The following is an 8,165-nucleotide window of genomic DNA, read 5'->3' as shown; positions in this document are numbered from 1 at the left end:
GAAGAGGGGTGCCTGGGTGGCTCCGTCAGTTAAGCTTCCGACTTCAGCTCAGGTCATGATCTCATGGTCTGTGGTCTCAAGCCCCACATCAGGCTCTGTGCTGACAGCTCAGAGCCTGGAGCCTGCTTTGGATTCTGTGTCTCCCTCTCTCTCTGTCCCTCCCCTGCTTGCCCTCTGTCCCTTTCTCTCTCAAAAATAAATAAAGATTAAAAAAAATTATTTTTAATCTTCAATCTCATGTTGGAACATAAAAGTGATCTCTGGTTTCTTCTTCCCAGTGTGAGATTACTCATCATCACTATCATCTTTTCTTGCTTTCTTCTTGATTTTTAAAATTGTGTACTTTCTGGCATTGCTGCTACCTCCTCTCACACTTCAATTCCCCTCTGTTGCTTTTCCCTTTCCTTCTTCTTTTTTTATCCTTTGTACTTGTATTAATGCATTCTAAAATGGAGACTTGTTTCAGATCTTCTTCAGTGATTAAGTGAACAGATTATTTTTCAGTTCCTTTTCAGCTTCCTGGTGCATCAGTGCACCGAATAGTTCTATGCAGTTATTCAGAAATTTTCCACTGACTACAATGGTGTCACTAAAGACTACAGCTGAAACCTGTCACTGAAACCTGCTTGCAGAATGCTCTCATCGCCCTGTTGAAGCAATATCACAGCATCCTCAACTGATAAAGAACTGAGAAACAGGGGTACAATATCAACCATGTTCCAGAGCTGATGGCTTCCTCTACCGATGCTTCCACGTGATCTGCAAATCATTGACCACACAGCTGCTTCCGAAGACAAGACTTGTGTAGGTCTTCTATCTTTTCTTTATGTAGGTCACAGCATCTGGGATTCCAAGTCTGGACAAAGCATCAAATTCTAGATAGCCATTCTGCCTGATGTGTTCTGGAGTGAATGTCAGGAATGAACACTGCCTCGTCCTGTCTTCCACCAATCAGAGAGCCCCATAAACATCCATTGTTAACAAGTTCCTCAAACACAGAGTAAAGTAGCTGCTCTTGACATCCAGATTTTAAAATCAGAGAATTCACTGCTGTAGGCTGGGTAATAGCGCTGAACAGTCCACGATGCGTGCTTTGTCAAGCTATAAAAGCTTCAGTAAATATTGCTCCTCTGTTATTAAGAGAGCCATGTGGCCATTAATAAGTCTATCTAGTCTTTGAGTTAGTGCCTGTGTCAGAAAGTTTCCAAAAGATCATAGGTTTTACACAGTTGGGATATGGTGACTTGATCACTTTCTTGCAATTTGTCATTTACCTTCTATAACAGATACAAATAGTTCTCATCTATCAGTTATCCCAATACTAGCTGAACGTGCTTTTCTGATTTAACAATGTCACCAATTCTATTTTCAGCAAGAATCAGATCCACATTGATTACCTGTTGCAGATCAACGTTTACTCAACAGCCTCAGACACATAGCTCATCTCTCATTTCTTTGCTAATTTGAGCTGGAATAATATATTCCTTCCCATCGAGTGTGTAAACTACTTCCAGCTCTTTCTGAGCAATCAATTTATTCACAATCTCAATGCAGTTCCACTCTGACAACCTCTGCATAACTGTGGTGAGCTGTGCCCACTGGAAGTCAGCTGCCAACCACCACAGGTGTCCTTTCCCTACTTACCCAGCCACCAAAGAACTGCCCACATGTCAGCCTAAAAAATAAACCATTCTAATTAATGAGTAGTGATATCCAGTGTGTTTTTAACTGCATTTTCCTAATGACTAAGGATGCTGAACATCTTATTTGCTAACTATATACTTTCTTTGATGAAATGTCCATTCAAATCTTTTGCCAACTTGTTTTTTGAATTGTTTTCTTATTGCTGAGTTTTGAGAGTATACATATTCTGGATACTATTTATCTGTCAGATACGTGATTTACAAATATTTTCTCCCAGTCCATGTCTTGTCTTTTCTTCCTCTTAATAGAATAGTTTTCAATTTTGATAAAGTCTGACTTATCCCATTTTCCTATGGATAATGTTTTTGTTGTCATGCCTAAGAACTCTTTTCCTTACTCAAGGTCACAAAGATTTTCTTATATGCTTTCTTCTAGAAGTTTTATACTTTTATGTTTTACATTTAGGTCTATGATCCATTCTGCATTAAAAATCTAAACTATAATTGATAAATTGCTGGAGCCTCAATGTGGATAAAACAGAATTTAAAACTTCATAGGAATCCAGTCATCGAAGAAGCCCCCCACATCTTGGTGATTTTTTAACCTCCAGGAGCCTCTACAGGTTCTTGTAGGGAATATCAAAGGAAAAAACCCTCCTGTTTCTGACAGGGATAAGGGAAAAGTAATCATTTTGAAATACACCAGAGCATTCTGTTTTTCATAATAAGCCCTGCCCTCAAAAGAAACTATTTTAACAAAGGCTAACCTGTTGGAGATTTTATCTGAACATAACCGACCTAAGGGAAGGGAAATAGCCAACTCCACCTGGCCCTAACCTTCTATGTGAGACAAGAGAAATATACAAATTGAACCCTCCTATAGCATTCCATGTAAAGATGGGAAATACACAACTCTAGCCTTCCCAAGCCATCTTGTCTCATCTAAAGTGGGAAGGGAAATCTGAGAAGCACTTTTGAAGTTCACAGACCAGGGCCACAGGTTTACTAAAAGAGACTTAATCATAACACTCTCCAACACTTTCCCTCCTTCTATACTTTATCACTACACTACTAAAGGACTATTTACCAGAGTTCCTTTCATTCAGTACATCATGTCTGGCTTTTGACAAAAAAGTACAAGGCATACTAACAGCCAAAAAACTGTTTTGAGGGGCACCTGCGTGGCTCAGTCGGTTAAACATCCAACTCTTGATCTTGGCTCAGGTCATGATCTCATGGTTCTTGAGGCTGAGCCTTACATCGGTGCTCCCTTGCATCTGTGCTGTCAGCATAGAGCCTGCTTGGGATTCTTTCTCTCCCTATCTCTCTTCCCACCCCTACTCCTCCCTCAAAATAAACAAACTTAAAAAACAGTTTTGATTAAGTTCATACCTATCCTTGATAAAAATTCTTGGCAAACTAGGAATACAATGGAACTTCCTTCACCTGATAAGGAGCATTATCTTACTTGATAAGGTATGATTCAGTTGGGAACACAATTTCATATAAAACAATGTTTTTAAAATTTTTTTTAATTTATTCATTTTTTTGAGAGGCAGAGAGAGACAGTATGAGCAGGGGAAGGACAGAGAGAGAGACAGAATCTGAAGCAGGCTTTAGGCTCTGAGCTGTCACCACAGAACCCAACATGGGGCTCGAACCCACAAACAGCGAGATCATGACCAGAGCCAAAGGCAGACACTTAACCAACTGAGCCACCTAGGTGCCCTCATATAAAACAATTTTATAAAAGCAGCAAAAAATGTAACATATATATGACTAAATGTCATAAAAACCTTGAACAGAGAAAATCATTTATTTTTATTGAAATATTAAAGAACACTTAAATAGATACACACTGTTCTTTGATGCAAGGGCTCAATATCCTAAAGATGTCAGTGATTCTCCCAACTTATATACAGATTCAGTGCAATTCTGATAAAAATCGTCACAGGGTTTATTATGGGATTTGAGATGATCCTTGAAATTATATGCAAGAGCAAAAGGCCAAAAAGAGTCAAGACCTCTCGAGGAACAAAAAGCTGGAGGAGTATAGTTCTGATGGATTTTTGATATTTGATATTTGATATTTGATTGCTGTTAAGCCTCATGCCCTCTTCTTCACTTTGTGTTCCATATCTGGACAAGCTGATGAGAAAAGTTCAGCACTTCCTCCTTTAATTCTGGAAGGAGACTCAAACAAGTCATGCCCCTTTCTTAGCCACTGCAGCCCTACCCCCAATCCACCATAAAAAAAAAACCCAGGCCAATCTCATTTCCTTGGTCTTGAAAGCCACTGCAGACCTGCTTGGGGTTGGGGGGGGGGGGGGGGGCGGGAACCTGCCCTGCTCTCCTCAAAGATCTCATATAAGGTAAGTAACAAATCTTGTTCTACCTTCTGAGGATGTGTGGGTGCATCATGTGGCTGGACATCTGAACCTAACTTTGGGTGAGCAGAGTCCATCCGCCTCTGCAGATGACCAAACAGCGAGGATGCCTGATGATATATCAAGATGTACTGAACGTAGCACAGATGAGGGTTTCTGCACAAATGATTCTGTTGTGTGGGAACCATGACTCCTGAGGTTGTGTGATGTGGCCCTGGGTAATATGGGTAGACAGGGACCTGATTACATAGAGTTTTGAAAGTCAAGGTAAGGAGTTTGGGTTTTATCTTCAGAGTGATGAGAAGCCATTTGGGAGGGGTTTATTATTATTATTATTATTATTATTATTATTTTATTTTGAGAGAGAGAGAGCACGCATGAGTGGTGGGCAGAGGAGCAGAGGGAGAGAGAGAATCTTAAGCAGGCTCCACACTCAGCATAGAGCCCAACACAGGGCTCAATCCCATGACCTGTCATCATGACCCAAGCTGAAATCAAGAGTTGGATGCTCAACCAACTGAGCCACTCACATGCCCCACCATTGGAGAGTTTTACACAGGGAAGAAACCTGATCTGATTTTTAACTTTTTAAAGATCCATCCAACTGCTATGGACTAGGTTGTGTCCTCCCACCACCCCAAATTCATATTGAAGCCCTACCCCTCAAGGTGACAGTATTTGGAGATATGACCTTTACAAAATTAGTATTAAATTAAATTAAATTTCTGTTGTTGAAGCTTTCCAGGCTGTGATATTTTGTTATAGCAGTCCTAGCAGACTAATATACTAACAAACTATTAAGCAGAAAGGTGGTAAGCAGAAAGGGGGAAATCAATATTGGAAGTGAGGAGAGGAATAAGATGATGGCAGTCGGGTACCTGGGTGGCTCAGTCAGTTGAGTGTCTGACTTCACCTCAGGTCATGATGTCATAGTTTGTGAGTTTGAGTCCTGCATCGGGCTCGTTGCTGTCAGCTCAGAGCCTGCTTCAGATCCTCTGTCCCCCTCTCTCTGCCCCTCCCTGGTCATGCTTTCTCTCTCAAAAATGAATAAACTTAAGAAATAAAAGAAGATGAGCGCAGCTTGAGCTAGGGCATAAGCAGTAGGGACAATGGGAAGCACACACATCTGAAGTCTCCTCCATAGAGCAGCCCACAGGGCATGCCAATGGATTGGAGGTGGAGGATGAGAAAAATAAAGGAATCAAATTCTGTATATATATATATATATATATATATATATATATATATATATATATATATATGCAGGTAAATAACTCAGGCCAACTTTCCATTTTTAGTCTGGACTTGAAGCAAAATCACTTGACTGAAAAACAGAAATAGCTTGAAGAGGAATTAGAAGATACTTTGAGATAAAGGACAGAGATGTTATATATTAGTTTATCATTTTGTGATATTTTCTAATGTGTGTTTTTACGATATAACAGGATCCTACAATCTCAGAGTACATTAAGGCAACAGCACCTGAAAGAGATAGAAGCCATCTCCCCCTAACTCCCAAACAAGGTCTCACCTACGTTTCCTCCACAGAGTCACCAGTGACTTATTCCCTTAGAATGCACATTCTGACACAGGTCTATATTGCTCTTAAGTCATTTGGGCACATACGAGAATGATTATCATTTCAAAGAACTTGCAGAAATCTCTGTGAAGCTGTTACTTGGGAGCCTAAATGACAGCCTTAATTTTGCCATAAATTTTCAGAGAATACCAGCCCTTTTAAGAATAAAATTTCTGGGGCGCCTGGGTGGCTCAGTTGGTTAAGCGTCTGACTTCGGCTCAGGTCATGATCTCGCGGTCTGTGAGTTCGAGCCCCACGTCGGGCTCTGTCCTGACCGCTCAGAGCCTGGAGCCTGTTTCAAATTCTGTGTCTCCCTCTCTCTGACCCTCCCCCATTCATGCTCTGTCTCTCTCTGTCTCAAAAATAAATAAACGTTAAGAAAAATTAAAAAAAAAAAAGAATAAAATTTCTAGTTCACCAAAGCAGCACAGCCTGCTTTAACAGCAGAGGAAAACAGAAGTTCTTAGTTTTTATACAGAAAATTTTTTTTATTATTATCAAAAGTTTGCTTTTGTTTTGGGCATGTTTAATAACTTTTGTAATGTGACACTACACAATTAACCCTCCATATGCATTTATGCATTCTGTAACTGACTGGCCTTCTCTGCCCAGAATAAGAATATGTGTTCTTTTAAGTATAATTCTCTTTCCTCCTGGCTAGGAGGAATAAAGCTAAAACAGAAGAGTATCGAGGCTGGGGGAAGAGATGTACTAGGATACTCTTAAATGAAGCAATCTGCCATTCTTCGGTTATATGTCTGATTTGGCTCAGAATTCATTCACCCATCCATCCATGCACCATTCTAAAATCACCCAATGAAAATTGGAATAATAGCTTCCATTTATCCATATACTGCCATGGATTCTGACCTATTGACCAATATCCAGCCTTACTCTCTGCCACAAAGTTAAGCTGTCAAAAAGCACAAAATACCATTCTGTAGGGATATACTACATTACAACTCTTATTAGCAAATATTCTATTAAATTCATTTCTAATGTTTTCCCATCCAAGACTAATTCTGTAATTTTTTTTTCTTAATCACACCCATAAACTCTATATTGGTTAATATGTATTCCAAGAAATAGACATTAATAAATATTATGTCAAAAATGTATTATGGCCTATTGATACAGAACCTAATATTATTACTTCATGATGTGTGAAGCATTATTTTTTCTGGTGTCACATCTAGAGTGTATGAAATCTAACACTGGTGTCACATCTAGAGTGTATTCATCCTAACGGCAACTTATATGGGCAAAATTAAAACAATATCCAGTATTGTTCTTGTATTCTTTTTTCATATAAATGTTAGTGAGCCATCAAATTTCTACTTTTCCATCACTGAAGGCTAAAGCCTCCTGACATTTAAATGAGTAGACTACTCTAATCAAAAGCAACTTTTAGAGGAAGAGATCAAGCATAAGCATAGATGCACAAAATCATTTTGATTAAACCAAAAATATATATGAAATGTCCAAATTTGGGAGTCTCCTGCTACTTAAATTAATGCTTTTAGATCAAAGTGTCTTATTTTTTAAAGTAAACTTAGAATCACATTTCCAGCTGTTCTGTTTCCAGGTCAGTAAGTAGATGCCTGATGAAGTTTTCTTTCCTTCCCACTGTAACTGCTGTGGTTAACATAAGTTTTAATATGTTATAAGTTAAAATGTTATAAGTCAATATAAGTTCATGTGATGAACTTATAACATGTGTGGCCTAGTACACACAATAGGTGTTTTCTTGAGACATGAAAAATAGCCTACTGGCAATGAATACTCATCAAGACATTCAAAATTAATTTTTTTCCTCTTAAATAAAAAAAGACGATTACTTTATTCATTAAGATCAGTCAAAGCACTGTTATTTTATACTATACTAAAAAAAACCAACTGGAATGCCTTTTCAATTAACATATTTCTCATCATTAAAGTGATTTTTTTTTAGAGCCAAAGAAATACTTTTGTCTTGAACAATTGTAAGGTTATTAATATTAGGCCAGCTTATACGGTAACTGGTAAAAACTAAAGTTTACTAATAAAATCCAAATTTAATGGGTGAAAAAATTATAACCCTAACCTATTATGTGACTTTTATAAATGAATAAATCTTAATTAATAATGGCATCTGCCTCCAGCCAAGATGGAATAGCAGGGATTGGACTTGTAGTGCCACTTAAAATAACTAAAATATCAGACAAACAACAACAGAAAACCAGTTTTCATGACTTTGAATCTAAAGGCAAAAAGAAGTGAGCCCTGAGAGACAGGAAAGAAATGAAATGATCCTTAAATTTTTCCCAGCTTACTGCCTTGAGACTTACCAGTGAAAGTTCTAGGAAGGGGAAGCCGGGCAGAAACAAGAAGACTTCATGAATCAAAGCATTACAGTTTGTAATGCAGAATACTTAGGATGGTGGTACATAGATAAATAAATACAGTTAGATCTTGTTTCTTAATCGATTCTGCTATCTCTGCCTTTTAATGTTCATTTAAAGCAATTACTGACAAAGTACTTACTTCTGTCATTTTGGCATTTGTGTGTGTGTGTGT

General features: G+C 38.3%; 1 pseudogene; it reads right to left on the bottom strand.

The window, feature by feature from the left end:
* Window positions 1–222: 222 nt before the first annotated feature.
* Window positions 223–8,165, bottom strand: part of LOC122473556 — a 28,613-nt pseudogene continuing 20,670 nt past the window's right edge.

Source organism: Prionailurus bengalensis, chromosome B4, assembly GCF_016509475.1.
Source record: "Prionailurus bengalensis isolate Pbe53 chromosome B4, Fcat_Pben_1.1_paternal_pri, whole genome shotgun sequence".
NCBI classification, from domain to species: Eukaryota; Metazoa; Chordata; class Mammalia; order Carnivora; family Felidae; genus Prionailurus; species Prionailurus bengalensis.
This window is presented reverse-complemented; position numbering and strand designations above follow the sequence as displayed.